We start from the raw sequence: 22,211 nt of genomic DNA, 5'->3' as shown, positions 1-22,211 counted from the left end.
AGAGTGGAGTGAGGCAAAAAGATGTAGAGGTCGCTCATTCATAACATGAATCATTCAACCATCAGCATGATTCTAATGAAAAAGGACAAGATGTAAAGTCTATTGTGCAGATGATGTTTACAATAGTATCAAAGAGGCATGGAAAAGTGATGGAGGAGATGGAGAAACTTCTCCGTGTGTGGATACGGGATCAGCATAGAATCAAGTTGCACTCAGGTTAATGCAGATTCAAGAGAAATCGAAAAGCTTTTATAAAGATTTGAAAAAGAAACACAGCAAAGAATCAGAGGGCGCATATTTTAATGCTAGTCATGGCTAGTTTCATCAGTTCAAGGCTGAAGCCAACATTTGCAACATAAAGGAAAGTGGTGAGGCAGTGAGTGTTGATACGGTAGCTGCCCAGGAATTTCTTGAAACACTTCCAGAAACTACTCATAAAGGCACATATTTATGCAAGCAGGTTTTTAATGTGGATGAGACAGGACCGTCCTGGAAGAGGATGCCAGACCAAAGTTAACGAGGAAAAGTTGATGCCAGGCTATAAAGCAGCAACGGACAGGTTAGTCCTGTTGTTTGGTGGGAATGCTTCTGGCAATATGAAGCTGAAGCCTACCTTAGTTTATCATTCAGAGAACCCAAGAGCCCTTAAAAACATAGCCAAGGGCTTTCTTCCTGTTATGTGGAAGAGTAACCCCAAAGCCTGGGTTACACAAACCATTTTCCAGGACTGGATTTTCCACCACTTTATTCTGGAGGAAGACAACTATTGCTTAGAGAAGAAAAATTTTCAATATTTTGCTGCTTGACGACCCTCCAGTCCACCCTCCATCCATGGGTGACCTTCATCCAACATCAAAGTAGTGCATCTACCCTCAAATACTGTGTCGCTCATCTAACCTTTGGAACAGGGGGCTATATCATCTTTCAAGAGCTATCATTCACATCACACTTTCTGTCCGGCAGTAAAGGTGAGTGATATCAGAAACAACCCTGCAACAACTCTGAAAGGATTATAACATAATCAAGGCCGTAAAAAAAACATTGAATTTGCTTTGTGTGAGGTTATGACTGTCACCATGACTGAGAGAACCTTTGCCCACAGTTTGTTCACAATTTTCGTGGATTTAAAAAGGTAGATGAGTTACCAAAAGTTATTCAGCAACTCAGGGACACTCAGTGAGAAGATGGAGCTAGATATGCAAGAGGATGAATTCACTGAACTGCTTGCTGCACCACGCAAGGAGTTTACTAATGAAGCCCTTCTGGAATTGGAGTCCCAAAGAAAGGATGAAGAGAGACAAGAGGGAAAAGAAAGTAAGTGGAGAGATTCATGACACAAGAAATGGCAAGGAGAGTTTCTTTATTTGAGGAGGCACTCTTTGCTGCTGAGGCACAGGACCCAAACATAAGATGGTACACAAAGGCTGCAGCAGTCATTCAGAATGCAATTCAGAGCTACCATGTCGTCTATGATGAGGAAAAGAGAGCTACTACCCAGACATCACATCATTTTTTTCAAGAGGGTAGATAGAGTTGAATCCAGCAAGGAACAAGAACCCGTGCCACCAGCGTCAGTCATGACTGAAACTGCAGCTTGCCCTTCATCTCCTGCTGCTGACGACACTTCGGCTCTACCGTCTCTACCTCCTCTCCCTCTTGCAATCCGTAACTCTTCTTTCCTGTCCCTTGATGCCAGCCCCTTTATGCCAACAGTTGTACAGTACCACTGTATTTTTCAAAGTATTATACTATAAGATTAAAGACCTTTATTTCTGTGTGTTTGTTTTTATGTATCAATATTTGCATGAAAAGTATTATAAACCTATTACATTATAGTACTATATAGCCAATTGTGTTACTTTGGTACCTAGGCTGATTTTGTTTAACTTATGAATGAATTGCACTTACAAACACACCCTTAGAATAGAATTCATTCAGATATAGTGAACTTATATTACTATGTTAAATAGATGTGACAAGAGAGGTCATTCTTGTCTTGCATCTGATTTTAAGGGAAAGAGAGCTTCCAGTTTTCACCATTATGATGTTAGCTGTAAGAACCATATAAAAAAGATCTTCACAACCCAGATAATCCCGATGGTGTGATCACTCACCTAGAGCCAGACATCTGGAATATGAAGTCAAGTGGGCCTTAGGTATCATCACTATGAACAAAGCTAGTGGAGGTGATGGAATTCCAGTTGAGCTATTTCCAATCCTAAAAGATGATGCTGTGAAAGTGATGCACTCAATATGCCAACAAATTGGGAAAACTCAGCAGTGGCCACAGGACTGGAAAAGGTCAGTTTGCATTCCAATCCCAAAGAAAGGCAATGCCAAAGAATGCTCAAACTACTGCACAATTGCACTCATCTCACATGCTAGCAAAGTAATGCTCAAAATTCTCCAAGTCAGGCTTCAACAATACATGAACTGTGAACTTCCAGATGTTCAAGCTGGATCTAGATAAGGCAGAGAAACCAGAGATCAAATTGCCAATAGCCGTTGGATCATTGAAAAAGCAAGAAAGTTCCAGAAGTCATCTATTTCTGCTTTATTGACTATGCCAAAGCCTTTGACTGTGTGGATCACCACAAACTGTGGGAAATTCTGAAAGAGATGGGAATACCAGACCACCAGACCTGCCTCCCAAGAAATCTTTATGCAGGTCAGAAAGCAACAGTTAGAACTGGACATGGAACAACAGACTGTCTCCAAATAGGAAAAGGAATAAGTCAAGGTTGTATATTGTCACCCTGCTTATTTAACGTATATGCAGAGTACATCATGAGAAATGCTGGGCTGGATGAAGCACAAGCTGGAATCAAGATTGCTGGGAGAAATACCAATAACCTCAGATATGCAGATGACACCACCCACATGGCAGAAAGTGAAGAGGAACTAAAGAGCCTCTTGATGAAAGTGAAAGAGGAGAGTGAAAAAGTTGGTTTAAAGGTCAGCATTCAGAAAACAAAGATCATGGCATCTCGTCCCATCACTTCGTGGCAAATAGATGGGGAAACAATGAAAACAGTGACAATCTTTATTTTCTTGGGCTCCAAAATCACTGCAGATGGTGACTGCAGCCTTGAAATTAAAAGACATTTGCTCCTTGGAAGAAAAGTCATGACCAACCTAGACAGCATATTAAAAAGCAGAGACATTACTTTGCTGACAAAGGTCCATGCAGTCAAGGCTATGATTTTTCCAGTAGTCATGGATGGCTGTGAGAGTTGGACTATAAAGGAAGCTGAGTGCCAACAAATTGATACTTTTGAACTGTGGTGTTGGAGAAGACTCTTGAGAGTCCCTTGGACTGCAAGGAGATCCAACCAGTCCATCCTAAAGGAAATCAGTCCTGAATATTCATTGGAAGGACTGCTGTTGAAGCTGAAACTCCAATACTTTGAGCACCTGATATGAAGAACTGACTTATTAGAAAAGACCCTGATGCTGGGAAAGATTGAAGGTAGGAGGAGAAGGGGACCACAGAGGATGAGATGGTAGGATGTCATCACCAACTCAATGGACATGGGTTTGAGTAAATTCTGGGAATTGGTGATAGACAGGGAGGCCTGGTGTGCTGCAGTCCATGGGGCTGCAAAGAGTCGGACATGACTGAGCAGCTGAACTGAACTGAACTGAACTATGGGTTTTTCATATATGGCTTTTATTGTGTTCAGATATGTTCCCTCTATACCAACTTTGATGCATTTTATCATAAATGGATTTTGAGTTTTGTCAAAAAAATTTTTCCACTTATTGAGATGATCATATAGTTTTTATTCTTCAGTTTGTTAATGTAGCATATCACACTGATTGATTTGCAGATATTGAAGCATCCATGCTTCCCTGGACTATACCTCATTTGATCACAGTGTACGATCCTTTCCATATATTGTTGAATTCAGTTCATTAGTACTTTGTTGAGGGTTTCTACATGTATATTCATCAGCGATATTAGCTTATAATTTTCTGTGATGCCTTTGTTTACAGTATCACAGTAAATGTGGCCTCATAGTATGAATTGGAAGTGTATCATCCTCTTCAAGTTTTTGGAATCATTTGCGAAAGATAGCATTAGCTCTTATTTATGTGTTCAGTACAATTCCTCTGTGAAGATGTTCAGTCTTGGACCTGTGTTTCCTTGGAATTTTTTAAATCACAAATTCAATTTTACTACCAAAGATTGTTTTATTCAGATTGTCTATTTCTTCCTGATTCAGTCTTGGAATATTGTATGTTTCTAGAAATGTATGTCTTCTATTTTGTCCAATTGCTAACATATAACCATTCATATATTCTCATATTATTATTTTTGGATCTCTGTGATATTGGTTATTTCTCTTCTGTTTAGGTCCTCTTTTCTTCTTGATGAGCTTGGATAAAGATTTATCATTTTGTTAATCTATTTAAAAAAAACAGCAGTTGTTTTCATTGGTACTTCTATTGCTTTTGGGATCTGTTTTATTTATTTCCTCTCTGATTTTTATTATTTCCTTTCTACAACTGATTTTGAGCCATGTTTGTTCTTTTCCTAAATATTTCAGATGATAGGTTAACTTGTTTATTTGAGACTTTTCTTATATCCTTAGGTGCACTTATATCACTATAAATTTCCCTCTTAAAATTGCTTTTGCTATATCCCTTAGACTTTGGAATGCTATGATTTCATTTTCATTTTTCTCAAAGTATATTGATTTCCTCATTGGTTTCTTCATTGACCCATTTGTATCTTAGCAACCTGCTGTTTAATCTCCACATGTTTGTGTTTTCCCATTTTTTCCCCAGTAATTGAATTCTAGTTTCATAATGTTGTGGTCAGTGATCATGCTTGGTATAATTTTTAACCTCTTAAATTCATTGAGACTTATTTTGTGCCCTAGTATGTGATCTATCTCTGAGAACATTTCCCTTGTAGTTGAAAAAAAAAATGTGTATTCTGCTGTGTGGGGATAGAATGTCCTGTAGATATCAAGTCCAACTGATCTTTTGTATTAATTAAGACCACTCTTGCCTTAATGATTTTATGTCTGAATGACTTCTCCTTTGATGTTACTGGGGTGTTGAAGTAACCTACTATTATCATAGTAGGCTTCCCAGCTGGCACCAGTGGTAAAGAACCCACCTGCCAATTCAGGAGACAGAGAGATGTGGGTTTGATCCTTGGGCTGGGAAGATTCCCTGGAGAAAGAAATGGGAAGCCACTCCAGTATTCTTGCCTGGAGAATCCCATGGACAGAGGAGCCTGGTGGGCTACAGTCCATGGGGTTGCAGAGTTAGACATGATTAACCACACATCTAGTAGTATTATTATCATATTACTGGTGATTTTCCCCTTTATGTCCACTAATATTTGCTTTATGTATTTAATTGCTCCTGTATCTGTTACATATGTGTTAATAAATAAAAAATTCTCTTCTTATACTGATCCATTTACCAGGATATAATACCCTTCTTTGTCTTTTTTTAAATAAACTTTGTTTTAGATTCTATTTTATCTTATATGAGTATTGTTAAACCCACCATCCTGTCATATGTTTGCATGAAATATGTTTTTCCATCTCCTCATTTTCAGTCTCTGTATGCTTTTAGTTCAAAATTAAATATCTTAAAAGCAACATATAGGGGAGGTTTTGTTTCATTTTCTTTTATTCAGTTACTCACCGTATGTCCTTTGTTTGGAGCATTTACTCCTTTGACATTTAAAGTGATTATTGGGGACTTCTCTGTGGTCCATGATTAAGAATCCACATTCCAGGCTTCTGGTTCAAGATGGTGAAGTAGGTGGCCATGCACTCATCTACTACTATGAGAGCACCAAAATCATACCTAGCTGTTGAACAACCATCTACAGGAGGACGCTGGAACCTACCAGAAAAGATACCTCACGTCCAAAGACAAAGAAGAAGCCACAGCGAGATGGGAGGAAGGAAACACCATGATAAAATCAAACCCCACAACTGCTGGGTGGGTGACCCATAGATGGGAGGGCGTAACATGAAAGAAGTTCTCCCAAGGCTGTGGTTTTCCCAGGGGTCATGTATGGATGTGAGAGTTGGACTGTGGAGAAAGCTCAGCGCTGAAGAATTGATGCTCTTGAACTGTGGTGTTGGAGAAGACTCTTGAGAGTCCCTTGGATGGCAAGGAGATCCAACCAGTCCATCCTAAAGGAAATCAGCCTGAATATTCATTGGAAGAACTGATGTTGAAGCTGAAACTCCAATCCTTTGGCCACCTGCTGTGAAGAATTGACTCATTTCAAAAAATCCTGATGCTGGGAAGGATTGAGGGCAGGAGGAGAAGGGGACGACAGAGGATGAGATGGTTGGATGGCATCACCGACTCACTGGACATGAGTCTGAGTAAACTCCAGGAGTTGGTGATGGACAGGGAGGCCTGGTGTGCTGCAGTCTATGGGTCTGCAAAGAATCAGACACAACTGAGAGACCGAACCGAACTGAACTGAACTGTTGTGAAGGTTTCGAACCTCATGTCAGGCTTCCCAGCCTGGGGACCCAACAAAGGGACTGGAAATCCCCAGGGAATCTGACCATGAAGGCCAGTGGGATTTTGTTTACAAGACTTCCCACAGGACTGGGGGAAACAGAAACTCCAGTCTTGGGGGATGGTAAAAACAAAACCTAGCATACACCAAAACCCAGAGGAAAGGAGCAATGAGTCCACAGGAAAGTGAACCAAACTTACCTGCTAGTGTTGGAGAGTCTCCTGCGGAGGCGTGGGTAACCAGGGGCTCACCCCAAGGACAAGAGGACTAGCAGCAGCTGTCTGGGAAGGTCCCGTTGCCTCAGGCCAAAAAACTACCCACCCCACCCATCAACAGATAATTGGATTAAAGCTTTTCTGAGCAAAGACCTGCCCACCAGAGTAAGAACCAATTTTTCACACCACCATCAGTCCCTCCTATCAGGAAGTTCACACAAGCCTCTTAGCCTCCTTCATCAGAGGGCAGACAGAAGAAGCAAGAAGAACCACAATCCCACAGTGACTGAAACAAAACCACATTACATTTCATCACCATGAAAAAGCAGATACATCCCAGATGAAGGAACAAGATAAAACCCCAGAAAAACAACTAAATGAAGTGAACTTAGGCAACTATCCAGAAAAAGAATTCAAAATAATGATAGAGAATGTGATTCAGGATCTTTGGACAAGAATGGAGGCATGGATTGAGAAGATACAAGAAATATTTACCAAAGACCTATGAGACTAAAGAACAAATAAACAGAGATGGATAATACACTATAAGGAAGCCAGAGCAGAACAACTGAGGCAGAAGCACAGAAAAATGACCTGCTGGACAGAATGGTGGAAATCAATGCCACAAAAGAGAATGAGAAAAAAAGAATGAAAAGAAATGAAGACAGCCTAAGAGACCTCTGGGACAGCATTAAACACACCAGCATTCTCATTATAGTGGTAGCAGAAGGAGAGGAGAGAGAGGAAGGACCTGAGAAAATATTTGAAGAGATAATAGCTGAAAAATTCCCTAACACGGGAAAGGAAATAATCAACCAAATCCAAGAAGCACAGAGAGTCCCATGCAGGATAAACTCAAGGAGGAACACATCAAAATGCAGAGTGATGAAACTGACAACAATTAAAGACAGAGATAAAGTATTTAAAGTAACAAGGGGGAAAGGACAAATAACTTACAAGGGAACTCCCATCAGGATCCCAGCTGATTTCTCAACAGAAACTCTATAAGCCAGAAGGGAATGGCACGATATACTGATGTAAGGAAGATATACCCATTTGAATGCAGAGTTCCAAAGAATAGCAAGGAGAGATAAGAAAGCCTTCCTCGGTGATCAGTGCAAAGAAATGGAGGCAAACAATAAATGGGAAAGACAAGAGATCTCTTCAAGAAAATTAGAGATACCAAGGAAACATTTCATGCAAAAATGGGCTCAATAAAGGACAGAAATGGAACGGACCTAACAGAAGCAGAAGATATTAAGAAGAGGTGGCAAGAATACACAGAAGAACTATATAAAAAAGATCTTCATGACCCAGACAATCACGATGATATGATCACTCACCTAGAGATAGACATCCTGGAATGAGAACTCAAGTGGGCCTCAGGAAGCATCACTACGAACAAAGTTAGTGGAGGTGATGAAATTCCAGTTGAGCTATTTCCAATCCTAAAAGATGATGCTGTGAAAGTGATGCACTCAATATGCCAGCAAATTGGGAAAACTCAGCAGAGGCCACAGGACTGGAAAAGGTCAGTTTTCATCCCAATCCCAAAGAAAGGCAACGCCAAAGAATGCTCAAACTACTGCACAATTGCACTCATCTCACATGCTAGTAAAGTAATGCTCAAAATTCTCCAGGTCAGGCTTCAACAATGCGTGAACTGTGAACTTCCAGATGTTCAAGCTGGATCTAGATAAGGCAGAGAAACCAGAGATCAAATTGCCAATAGCCGTTGGATCATTGAAAAAGCAAGAGAGTTCCAGAAGTCATCTATTTCTGCTTTATTGACTATGCCAAAGCCTTTGACTGTGTGGATCACCACAAACTGTGGGAAATTCTGAAAGAGATGGGAATACCAGACCACCAGACCTGCCTCCCAAGAAATCTTTATGCAGGTCAGAAAGCAACAGTTAGAACTGGACATGGAACAACAGACTGTCTCCAAATAGGAAAAGGAATAAGTCAAGGCTGTATATTGTCACCCTGCTTATTTAACGTATATGCAGAGTACATCATGAGAAATGCTGGGCTGGATGAAGCACAAGCTGGAATCAAGATTGCTGGGAGAAATACCAATAACCTCAGATATGCAGATGACACCACCCACATGGCAGAAAGTGAAGAGGAACTAAAGAGCCTCTTGATGAAAGTGAAAGAGGAGAGTGAAAAAGTTGGTTTAAAGGTCAGCATTCAGAAAACAAAGATCATGGCATCTCGTCCCATCACTTCGTGGCAAATAGATGGGGAAACAATGAAAACAGTGACAATCTTTATTTTCTTGGGCTCCAAAATCACTGCAGATGGTGACTGCAGCCTTGAAATTAAAAGACATTTGCTCCTTAGAAGAAAAGTTATGACCAACCTGGACAGCATATTAAAAAGCAGAGATATTACTTTGCCAACAAAGGTCCATCTAGTCAAGGCTATGGTTTTTCCAGTAGTCATGTATGGATGTGAGAGTTGGACTATAAAGAAAGCTGAGCACTGAAGAATTGATGCCTTTGAATTGTTGGAGAAGACTCTTGAGAGTCCCTTGGACTGCAAGGAGATCCAACCAGTCCATCCTAAAGGAAATCAGTCCTGAATATTCATTGGAAGGACTGCTGTTGAAGCTGAAAGTCCAATACTTTGACCACCTGATGTGAAGAATTGACTTATTTGAAAACACCCTGATGCTGGAAAGGATTGGGGGCAGGAGGAGAAGGTGATGACAGGGGATGAGATGGTTGAATGGCATCACCGACTCAATGGACATGAGTTTGAGTAAACTCTGGGAATTGGTGATAGGGAGGCCTGGCGTGCTGCAGTCCATGGGGTCACAAAGAGTTGAACACGACTGAGTGAACTGAACTGACTGAAGGGAAGAACCTACAACCAGGAATACTCTACCCAGCAAGACTCTCCTTCAGATTTGTTGGAGAAATCAAAAGCTTTCCAGAAAAACAAATGTTAAGAGAATTCAGCACCACCAAACCAGCCTTACAACAAATGCTAAAGAAACTTCTCTAGGCAGGAAACACAAGAGAAGGAAAAGACCTACAGAAAATAAACCCAAACAATTAAGAAAACAGTAAGAGAATCATACATATCGATAATTACCTTAAATGTAAACGTATTAAATACACCACCAAAAGACATAGACTGAGCAGAAAACATGTGCATGTAGGCACTTCCACTTACCACAAATTCTGCTTGACCCCCCCCATATTGTATATAACTATTTTATATTGTTAAGTTAATCATGTTCCCATTATGGACTGCAGTTGTAATTATCTTTTTTTTTTTTTGTCTGGCTGTTGCTTGTGAAAACTGTTAAACATTTTTTACTATTGTGATTATGTAACTATTACTTAGTACCACTGTATCATTTTTTGGTCAACAGAAAAATTATAGAACTCTATATCACCAAAACTACCATTTAATAGAAAAACCTGTAATCATTTTTTAAAATCCATAAGCATATCAGAATTATTTTGGAATTTTTTGAAAAATACAAATGCCCAGTGCTTTTTTTTTCTTGCTAGAGCTCCAGATATGTTTCTGATGAGCAGCCATGTTTAGAAACAGCTGGGCTATATGAGGACCTTTTAATTTTTTCTGGTTTGTTTCACTTCTTCTATTTCATCTTCAGTGCTCCCGTTTCATTTGTTTTCCAATTTCTCCATCTCTTCTTTTTTTCAAAAATTTTTTCTCAAGCCTTTATCAAGCATAGTAGAAAAACTTTTGTATACATATATATAAATAATATGTATAATATATATATTTTAGAAAACTTATGAATTTTTACCTAACAAAAAAATTTATGACATTTTGATTCCACTTATTTAACTTAGTATGAATAGAATGCTAGATTTTTAATTATAAAGAATAGAAATGTAACAAGCAACAATAGTTTTCTATGTAGCATAGGGAACTGTAGTCAATATGTTGTAATAACTTATAATGAAAAATAATTTTGAAAATATTATATATGTTTATGCATGACTGAATCACACACACAAAAAATAACTTTTTGAAATTTAGTAATGTTTATCCTTTTGCCAGTTTTTCTAAATGTCCTATGGATAATAACATATAAGATACAGAATTTTAAATATATTTGTACAGGATATGATTATATAAATTAATTAAATATAAATCTATCATATTTAAATTATTAATGACATCATCCAAGATGCTCCTATTCTTATTTTTTCTGCACTTGATAAAGTATTCTCAGAGAAATGTTACTATGTCTATGATAATATATTTTTACTTTTCCCTTACATGTCTTCTGATTTTTGCTTTATGTATCTTTGCTTTTTTTTAAGGTGTCTAATGGTTCATGCTGTCTGTCTTCTTTGTGAACTGTAGCCTTTATTAAAAATATTCATCTTTGTTTCACTTTTTAAATAAATAAATAAAATTAAATTTGAATTGAAAAACAAAAAAGAATCCACCATCCAATGCAGGGGACATAGGTTTGCTGGCTGGCTGGGGAACTAAGATCCCCCCTGCCACGAGCGAACCTAGACCACGCCACCCCAGAGAAGGACGGCCCACAGACCAGACTTGGCACAGCCAGACAAGGGCCAGAAAACCACGTGGTTACTGAGAGGTAAACATGCCAACTTCACTTGTCTTCTGGCTATGTTTACAGTCCCCTGTTCATCTCTTTTAGCGTGTTTCCTTGTGGTTTGAGGTTTCTCTTTAGTGGTATGTTTGGTCCTTTTTCTATGGTTTTTGTGTATCTATTGTAAGTTTTTTATTTGTGGTTACCAAAGGATTCAAATATGTTGACCTACAACAATATCTGCTTGTTTTAAACTGGTAGTCATTTAGTGTCAAAAAGAATTGAAAACATCTATTATATCTATATTTTTTACTCCTCTCCCCTACATTGTGTGTTTTTTGATGTCATACTTTGCATCTTCATGTTTATCCCTTCTCTGTTTATTGTAGTTATTGTTGATCTTACTTTTTTGTCTTTTAATCTTTGTATTAATTTATTTAAGTGGTTGATTCATAGCCTTCAGCATACATTTACTTTACTAGCGGGATTTTTCATTCCTGTAGATTCTTACTTCTTCTAGTAGTCATTTTTTTTTCCACTTAGAGAAGACTCTCTGTATCTTTTAGGGTAGGTTTAGTATTGATGAACTCCTTTTATTCTGAGAAATTCATTGTCACTTCTTCAATTCTAAATCATAATCTTGTTGAGAAGAATATCCTGGAGTTCACTGTTGGCAAAAGCAGACTGAGCGGACCATGATAGACCCAGGATTGGGAGAGAATTGGCCCAGAGCCCTGTGAGCATCAGGGCGGAAAGCAGGTTGATTGCAGCCTGATCTCAGTTTGGTTCATTCTGTCCTGTTACAGGAGTTTCTCAACTGTGGAGTTGGAAGGCAAGGCCTCTTGAAAAAAATTGACCCTGTTCTTTACTGAGAAAGCGTGAAGGTTCTGGTTGAATCAATGCAACAAGGTTGTTGTATAACCTGAGTGTCCAGAGCTAAAAACCTTGTGACTGTTGTAAAGAACCAAGTATTGTATTAAATTTTGGTAAAAATTTCAAACTTTTTAGCCTTCCTATTTGTAGAAAGTATAATCCTTTAAATAAAAATATTGTTAATATAGAAATTACATAGAGCTCCTAAAATTCTGTTATGCTGGTAGAATGCTGTTAGTCATATTTCTAGTAATTATCTTAAATTGTAACCCACCTGCCAATGCAGGAGACATAAGAGACACAGGTTCCATCCAGAAGATCTTCTGAAGGAGGCCATGGCAACCCACTCCAGTATTCTTGCATGGAGAATCCCCATGGACAGGAGCTTGGCGAGCTACAGTCCATAGGGTCGCAAAGAGTTGCACACAAGTGACTGAGCATGCACACATGCCATATGTCATAGCAGTAACCAAGTTTCAATTGCACTGTAATTAGATCCTTAAGCTTGATTTTTTAAAAGTCTTTTGCCATTTATTGTTGTACTCTGATGCTTTTGCAAAGTTTTTTTATCTTCAAGAAGATTCATGGAAAGGACTTTGTGACAAGTGCAGGTTTCTGATAATTCTCAGATCATACCACTGAATTGGGTAAGAAATTAAAGAATTCTAATGGAAAATCTGATGACTTCATTAAACTATTAACAGAAGATTAAGATCAGGATTAGTTAAATAGGATTGAGTGAACCTATAAGTATGGTTATAACTTTTTGGTTTCGTCTGAAATAGTACTGTTTTTTAACCTGTGTTTTCCAGATATAAGGAAGGCTTTAAATTACACCTCTACAAGTAGAAATGAAATTATTTTTTCTCTCTACCTGAACTCTCCAGAATTTGGAAACTCTTAGGCTCCCAGAAGCTTTCTCAGATATGCAAGTGTGTGCTAAGTCTCTTTAGCCAGGTCCAACTCTTTGGGACCCTATGGACTGTAGCCCACCAGGCTCCTCTGTCCATGGGATTCTCCAGGCAAGAATACAGGAGAGGGTTGCCATGCCCTCCTCCAGGGGATCTTCCTGACCCAGGGACCAAACCCGTATCTCTTACATCCCCTGCATTGGCAGGCAGGTTCCTTACCAGTAGTGCCACCTGGGAAGCCCCTTCTCTGGTATAAGGAAGGTCAACTTCTAACAGGTCCAGAATCTCAAGGTATTTGAGGACCTTCAGATGAGAAGAATTCACTCGAATCTATCATTCAAATTTATAGCTATCACAGGTGGAACCTGTAACACATCCCTGTTGTCACTTTCCTGGCCCTGAAAGTTTTTTTTTTTTTTTTTAAGTTCAATCTGATTGCTTCTGAAAAGTTTCAACACAACCAGTTAAAAAGCCTATGTGATCAATTAACCACAGACTTACTTCACAAACAGATTAGTCTTAATTTGGCCATATTTGTTAGAAGTAAGGGTAATTTTAAAGAGAAAAAAGATGTTTTAGTGAATATTAAATTCTAGTTTTATCCATGGAGGTTTGTATTTACTGGCTAAGACTCACTTTCTAGACAGCTGCTTGTGAAGTTTAGTTTTTAAACGGACACTCTAAGTTTGTTTCTGAAGTTTATCAAAGTAATCTAACTTTGGATGAAGATCTGATTCACCATGACCTGCAACTGGGAGATAATGCATCCTGGAAAAGAAATCAGGTAAAAGACTCTTTGTAACCACCTTGGAGGCCATGCCAGGCCTCTCCTGGATGAACTGCAACTCCTGTTTCTGACACCTAATTACAACTCAGACAGGCGCACCCACGCCACGATGAGCTGATGGTGACATCTGAAACAGACAGATAACTCAAGATGCGGGACTAGGCCTGTATGCTGACACCTTTGACAGTTGCTCACACTTGTGCTTATGAACCAAATGTATTTGGTCTTTGTGCTCAGTCTTAGGCAAGTTTCAAAAATAAATCAAATTGCTGTTTATGGCCAAATACCTATGTTCATTACTCCTCAATTGCCTTGGTGGATTTTTCCTCTCCAGGGCCCTAACTGGATGGCTCTTGGAAATTTTTATTTTAAAGAAAAGAAACTGTAGCACCACACAAGCTAATGTTATCACCAGCATAACTGAGACTTTCTGATCCAGCCAATTAATAATGCCTATTCTCAACCTGGCCATAAATAACTCCATTTCATTAGGTGTTATATTTTGGGTACTCCTAACAGGCCCCAGTGGATTTTTGCAACAAGTTTATGACATCGAGTCTCCCCAGGTTGTTTAGGGAGATATATAATTGGTTTCCCTTGGGCTCAAGGTCACCTACAGGTAATCTTGGAAACAGCCCCAGCCAATCTGTCAATCTGCGTTTAATACAGGCACACTGGGCTCAATCTGTTTTCCAAAAGTATGATCATTTGATCGCAGTATTTGTTCCTTCACTTGGAACAGAAGATATTATCCATGTAGAGGCTTTAACAAAATTCACTCAGCAAGCTTTGAATGATAGTAATCAACCCATTAGGTTCTCAGTTTGGAAATTTCCATGATGAGAAAAGCAGTCTCACAGAATTTCATGGCCCTCAATATTTTAGCTGTTTCCCAAGGGGGAATTTGGCATGCTGCTGTCCATGGGGCCGCAAACAGTCAGACATAACTGAGCGACTGAACTGAACTGAATGGGGAGTCTGTGCTGTAGCATGTACTGAACGCTGTATCTTTACACCTAATGAGGCTTCAAATGTAACTGATCTGATAACCCAAGTGAAGTGTCACATTTCTGCTCTGAACAATTCTCCTCCCAGCTTAGAGGAAGCTCTAGGAAAGTGCTTTGGTCTAGGAGGCTCTTGGCTTAAGTTTTTACTAATGATGTTGTTGATCCTACAGGCAATTTTAGTTACACTTTGTGGAACTTATAAGGTAATAGTTTCTTTTATTCTATGTGTCACTTGCTTATACTAAGATAGTATATTTATATTTTCAATCAAATGAAAATATAGATTATGCCAATAGTTCTCTATAAAATAATAGGCATACACAATGCACATGGGAGAAAACTTGGTTTAAGCCTTATTTGACAACCTAGAATTGACTGTCAGTCCTTGCCAAACATTCTGCTAGTATTACCCAACAAAAACAGTGAACTAACCTATTAGGACTTGGTATCAAGGGATATGACAGACCCAGGGCAGGAAAGCAACTACCCTAGAAAATATTTGCTCACCTACTGCTTTCTACCAAATGATTAATGATCAAAAGGGGGAAATTGTGAAATAAAATTCGTATTTTATGACAAGACAAGAAACATTTAAATATAAAAATTTTTTTCTTTACCATTTGGTTTCCGCTCTTCCCTCTACAGCACATTACACATTGACCAAACCTCCCCCATCAGCAGAAATACCTGCTCAACCATAAACAGCAACATTTTCCTGGCATCGGTAAGACAGCTCCTTAAAAGATAGCATTGCTTCTAGACTTGTAAGGGACCATGATGATGCTTAGATAATTGGATTAAGTAAACTGTCAATAGTACGTCTCCCAGGGTTTGTTGAGTATCTGGTGTATGTGTTTGGGTCACGGTTCAACACGAGGCCAGGCAGTTGACAGTTTCCCCTTAGTCTCCATTTCTTACTTATGCAAAGCCTCAAGATCAGCCTTTGTTGTTGTTCAGTCGCTCAGTCGTGTCCGACTCCTTGCGACCCCGTGGACTGCAGCATAGCATGCTTCCCTGTCCTTCACCATCTCCTGGAGCTTGCACAAACTCGTGTCCATTGAGTCAGTGATACCATCCAACCATCTCATCCTCTGTCGTCCCCTTCTCCTCCTGTCTTCAGCCTTTCCCGGCATCAGGGTCTTTTCCAATGAGTCAGCTCCTCACCTCAGGTGACCAAAGCATTGGAACTTCGGCTTCAGCATCAGTCCTTCCAATGAGTATTCAGGGTTGATTTCCTTTAGGATTGACTGGTTTGATCTCCCTGCAGTCCCAAGGACTCTCAAGAGTGAATGTTTAGGGCCTTCTGAAGTCTCTGCCAAGTTTATGCACTGTTTAGCACAATCCTCGGCATGTGTGTTGGTTTCTGGATTCTTATGAATGTGTTGGAGCTTACGAAGCTCCTACATTCTCTAGCTTTTCCTTTGAAGCTTTCTGTTTAACCAATTTTGCTGCTCCAAACTGCTGCCACTGCCTAAGGTGTGCAGAGTTAATCAATCGCCTCTCAGTGTGTGTTTGCTTGTTTTTTGACAAACGCTTCTGGGGAAAAAGCTTTCCCAGGCTTGCAAGTGAGATTTTCTGGGGAACCAGCAGATAGTTCAAATGATGACTCTTCCCTTGGAAATAGGCTCTGAAGGCATCCCAGCCTCATTCTGCCTTGTCTGGCATCTGCCACGATTCTCCTTTTCACCATGGTTGTCAGCTATTATTTTTCAGTGCGATAGTGGAACTGGAGTTGAGATTGGATTAGAGTAAGCTGTTTTCTTGAAGAAATGCTTCCTGGGTTGCTGCAAGCCCTTGGTTGATTTCCAGAGTTCTGAAAAAGCTGACTCTGACAATGTTGCCAGCTTTCTCATCGCTTTTATGGAGAAAATAATTTTCAGAGGTGCTTGCATCTCCATTTTTGTGATGTCACTCTAAGGATATAATTCGAACTCAGGGCGTCTCCCTCGTTGACCAATCCTCTACCTATTACATCTGTGGTTCTCAAACTTTACATGCATCAGAATCACCACAAAGGCTTGCTAAAATACAGATTGCTGGACTCCACACCTAGAGTTTCCAATTCAGGTCTGAAGTTGGACCTACCTGAGAATTTGCATATTAGAGACATTAATGCTGATTCTGTTGGTATGGGGATCACACCTCAATAACTACTGCATTACATCCTATAGAAATGAAAAGTGGTGCCTTCATTTCATTGCCGTAGGGAGTGCTTCCCCCCTCTGCAATCAACAACAATACATAAAAATCATATACATATTATTTTTACATACCTGAACTGTGGTGTTCGAGAAGACTCTTGAGAGTCCCTTGGATGGCAAGGAGATCCAACCATCCATCCTAAAGGAAATCAGTCCCGAATATTCACTGGAAGGACTGATGCTGAAGCTGAAACTCCAATCCTTTGGCCACCTGATGCAAAGAACTGACTCATTGGAAAAGACCCTGATGCTGGGAAAGATTGAAGGCAGAAGTAGAAGGGGATGACAGAGGATGAGATGGTTGGATGGCATCCCTGACTGGATGGACATGAGTTTGAATAAACTCCGGGAGTTGGTGATGGACAGGGAGGCCTGGCGTGCTGCAGTCCATGGGGTCACGAAGAGTCAGACACAACTAGGCGACTGAACTGAACTGATATACCTATATCTATCTATCTATCTATATATATACATAAAAAATACACTACCTAAGTGTTTAGTACTTACTACATGCTAGGTATCGAAATGGGGAAGGGGACATGGCACAACCTTTGAAAAAGTGACATAGCCCATATTTACCTGACAGGGGAGATACAATGATCACGAAGGTAGTTTTTCCAAAGTGAGGCTCATCCATTACACTCCAGATGTGCTGGCCCCTGCAATTTCCCTAAATGTGGGAAACTCAACTGCATAATTTGTGGTAGTGGGGAACTTTCCCCTCAGGGGAAAAAGAGAAAAAGGATAACGTAGCCCGAGGACACAATATAAACAGATTATAATCAAATGGGTCCAAGATGTCAGATAAGTCAATTTTGACTAGACCTTAATCCTCAATATATGCTCATTGTAACACATCAACAAGCTAAATGACAAACCCAGAGGCACCATGACAGTTCCACAGGAGCTAGTATATAGTGAGAGTGTAGCCTTTTGATTCTAGAATACATGGAGTGTTTCTCAAAGAGTAACATAGATCAATTCTGATGCCTTGGGACATGCATGCAGGATTAAACAAAAAAAGACTCACATAGTGAGAGTGTGATTCCTATTTTGGTTCTATTTTTCTCTCCTTTGATTATATCATGATAAAAATGCCATTTCCCTGCTTGCTTTTAAAATATGTCTCTAGTGCTTGGTAACCTTCCATTTTTTATAGGCAATAGGCTTTAGGCTTAGAGACTTTAGTAGAAAAAAATGCTCTTTAATCCCCAGAATTTAAAAACTTTGCTTTATGTTCACTTCTCCTTCAGCCGCTTTCAACTTGGGAGAGGTGATACAGGCTTTCAATTTATAGTAATTTACGAAGTCTTCCTCTTAAAGAAACTGAAGGAAAAACACATTTAAAGAAAATAAACACTACTGTGAATGTATACACAGATACTATATGAAAGAGATTAAAATTTGGAAAACCCTGCCCCAACAAACAGATTAGTGTATCCAATTGGATCAGTATACAACATCCTAAAAGGAGACAAGGGAAATGTGACTAAAGTATCAGTTCTCCTTCAAAGAGGAAGAGACGTGGATGGAGAAAGAGCAACACGTGTGAAGCAGAGAAATATCAAGCAGGAAATGGTTTCTTGGTAAGAAATGTACTATATCAGTGGGCTGAGAGTTTTGTTCCACAAACTGCCTAGCCAATTCTCATAGTCCAACTTTTATACTAAAGTTGGGATAATTTTGTTTTCATCAGCAGCAAAAAAATTAGTCTGGGTTCACTGGCAGGAGATTTTGCAGTTGCCAGGGACAGCACAAAAAGTGGGGCTCTTAACTCTTGGCGCAGGTGATAAGATAAATGTGTCCTTGGCATTGGGCATGTGTGTGGTGGGGGTGAAGAGGCTTGCAGTAAGATGGGAGGAGGGCTGGACTGTAATCACAGAAGCAGACAGGTTCGGCATGAAAAGAGGACACGTGCAGGACGAAGAAACTATTCAGCATCACGGACACGACTGACTAAACTGTTACCCATATTTGAATTAATTAAGGTGTCCAAGGGCTACAGCTGTTGTATTTATCTTGGTTGCAAGTGATGGGAGCTGATACTTACCGGCTTGACAACCCATCCGCCCCAAGGTGCAAACTGGAAGCCTCTGGTCAGGCCGTGGCTATACAGAGGAAACGCAAGCACCTCCATATGACCCGCCCCTCCCCCAGGAGAATCAGAAATGAGGGGACAGAGGACTGCCTGCGGGACTGCGGGGTGGGAGGGGAGAAGGTGGGCAGGGAGGGACAGCTGCCCTTCCTCCTCCTGCTATCTTCTCTCGGCCTACCCATGACCCCGGGAGACCTTAATCTTGTTAGGTCTACAGTCAAATTAGGATTGATTTTGCAAACTGTGGTGTTGGAGAAGACTCTTGAGAGTCCCTTGGACTGCAAGGAGATCCAACCAGTCCATCTTAAACGACATTAGTCCTGAATATTCGTTGGAAGGACTGATGCTGAAGCTGAAACTCCAGTACTTTGGCCACCTGACGCGAACAACCGACTCATTGGAAAAGACCCTGATGCTGGGACAGATTGAAGGCGGGAGGAGAAGGGGACGAGAGAGGATGAGATGGTTGGATGGCATCACCGACTAGCAAGCTCAAGGGGGTTGGTGATGGACAGGGAGGCCTGGCGTGCTGCAGTCCATGGGGTCGCAAAGAGTCGGACACGACTGAGCGACTGGACTGACTGAGGATTGATTTTGACACCTCCATCTCGCGTGCTGCACCTTCATTTCTGAAAGCCTAACTGCGCCAGTCCTTCTCCAGTTCTCCGCACGGACTCCGTTCCCCTGAGTCCCCGCCCTTGCCTCCCCGCTCAACCCATTGAAGGCCTTGCGGTCCCTGCCCGGCACGGCGCCCCGCCCCCTCAAACGTCGCAGTGCTGCAGGGAAAGGGGGCGGGGCCGGGCGGGGGTGGGGTTTGTCCTTCCGCTCTAGGGCCAATCGGCGAGGTTCCCCCTTGCCGAGACCTGGGAGCGGGGCGCATAGACAGGACGAGTGTTTTCCCCTGCTCCGCCACGTCCCAACTACTGACGCGCGCCCACTCCTCAGGTTCCGATTGGGCATGCGGCTTACCCCCCGCAGCGGCCTCTTAAGCCTATTGGTGGAGTCCGCTTTGGGGGCGGGGTTTGCTCGCCCCCCGCCCTCGCCTGCGCCGCGGCGCAAGGGGCGGGGCGCGCCGCCGCCGCCCGTGTTTCCGCCGCCGCCGGCTGCTGCGCGTTGGGCGGGGGAGGAGTCGGAGGCGGAGAAGAAGGCGGCGGCGGCGGCTGGAGGACCGGCTCCCGTCCTCGCTCCGGAGCCGCTTCTCAGCTTGGTGAGGGGATTGCTTTCCTTTTCTTTAAATGAGGCTGGTCCCGGTGTCGGGTCACTTTGTCGGCGAGGGCCACGGCGGGGAAGCTGCCGCCTCCGCCGCCGGCGTCTCTCCGTCCCGGCCTTCGAGCGGGGCCCGTCCGCGGCCCGCCGCGCCGGCCATGGTGGGTGGGGTCGCTGACTGGGAGAGGCAGTCTTCGCCGCCTGGGCCCGCTCCTCCAGCGCCGGCCGCGGGGCCTCCGCAGGCCGCTCCTCCTCGCTGCCCTTGGCGGCTGGGCCCGCGAGCGCTGCCTTTCTCCGTCAGCGCGGCTGTGTGAGGAGACCGTCTCCCCCGGCGCGCTCACCGCGCCCCCGTCACCCCGTGTAGAGACCCCCGCGCACCCCGCCCAGTCACCCCGTGTGGAGACCCCCGCTCACCCCGCTCAGTCACCCCGTGTGGAGACCCCCGCGCACCCCACTCGGTCACCCCGTGTGGAGACCCCCGCTCACCCCCATTCAGTCACCGGGTGTGGAGCTCCCCCGCCCACCCACCCCGTGTGGAGACCCCTGTCACCCCCGCTCACACCACTCAGTCATCCCGTGTGGAGACCCCCGCTCACACCGCATGTGAATACCCCCCTCCTCCCGGTCACCCGGTGTGGAGACCCCGCGCACCCCCGTTCAGTCACCCTGTGTGGAGACCCCGCGCACCCCCGGTCAGGCACCCGGTTAGAGCCGAGCCGTCGGACGCCGCGAGCCTGCGGCAGCTCCGCGCCCCCGAAAGCCGCCCATGGCCGTCGCCCCCCTGCCCCGCGGTCGTCCCCGAGACTTGGGCGCGCAGATCCCCGCCAAGGCCGCGGCCATCACGCGCCCGAATAGCAGCCCGGCGCCCCCGTCAGCGCGGCGGGTCAGGGCAGACCCCGACCCCGGCCTGGCTCGGCGTTGACGGCTCGTCAGTGGCTCTGCGCGCGTCCAGGCGCTGAGCGCCGCTCGGACCGAGCCGAACAGGAGAGGGGCAGCCTTCCTCACTGAGAGGAAGAGCTGTTGAGAAGACTTCTCTCTCCAGGCTTTTTTTTTTTTTTTTTGACAGACGCATAGGCACTGCGTTGAGTCGGCTGCTTCCGGGAAAGTTGTTTTTTTTAAATACCTAATACATTATTTTTTATCATGACCTGTTTGGTAAGTTAAATGTCTTTACATTGGTAGCCCCTTTTGGTGAAGACTATAGATCATTTGCCGAGTATGTAAATAAACACGAAGATAAACATTTAAGAGATTTTTAACGAACGTTTGGACTTTTTTTCCCCATGTCTTCTGGAATTTATTATTTTTATATGAAATAATTTTGATTTTTAAAATTCAGTTACAGACATGCAAACTAGATGTAAAATTTCAGCAATACAGAAAATGAACCATTAACTGCAATGTGAACATTCTTTTTTATCCCCCAGTCTCGTTCCAGTGTCTAGCGTTAACAGTACTGTACGTCTTCCTAATGTACACTTTTAAACACATATGCATACATGTAAAGTTGGGAGAGTTTGGTGGGAATATACTAAATACGTTGATATATCACTTGTTTTTTTTGCCAAGTTGTGTATCTTGGCCATCTTCCCTTGTAAATTATAAGTCCCCTTGGTACTTTTTAAAAGTTAAATGATACTTAAATAATTTCAATGGGCTGTAATTTACTTAACCGTTCCTTTCCTTACTGAAAGACATTTAAGTTAGTTTCTTTTTCTTACCACAAATAATACTTTATTTGAAGCCAAGTTTTACAGTTACTTGTTTTTAATAATATCCTTTACATTTTTTTTTAATTTTAAGATTTCAAACAGCATGGAAAGGCTGTAAGGTAAAAAGTGCACCTTCCACTT

General features: G+C 42.1%; 1 protein-coding gene and 1 pseudogene across 1 annotated transcript in view; both read left to right on the top strand.

Annotated features, from left to right (window-relative positions):
• Window positions 1-17,628: 17,628 nt before the first annotated feature.
• Window positions 17,629-17,780, top strand: LOC122701198 (annotated as a pseudogene).
• Window positions 17,781-20,228: 2,448 nt separating this feature from the next.
• Window positions 20,229-22,211, top strand: part of PJA2 (praja ring finger ubiquitin ligase 2) — a 70,495-nt gene continuing 68,512 nt past the window's right edge. Inside the window, exon 1 of the mRNA XM_043913762.1 lies at window positions 20,229-20,359. The gene's annotated coding sequence lies outside the window, so the exon portion shown is untranslated. The remainder of the gene's footprint in view (window positions 20,360-22,211) is intronic.

This window comes from Cervus elaphus, chromosome 9 (genome assembly GCF_910594005.1).
Source record: "Cervus elaphus chromosome 9, mCerEla1.1, whole genome shotgun sequence".
Lineage (NCBI taxonomy): Eukaryota > Metazoa > Chordata > Mammalia > Artiodactyla > Cervidae > Cervus > Cervus elaphus.
The sequence above is the reverse complement of the archived record's forward strand: the minus strand, read 5'-3'. Positions and strand labels throughout refer to the sequence as shown.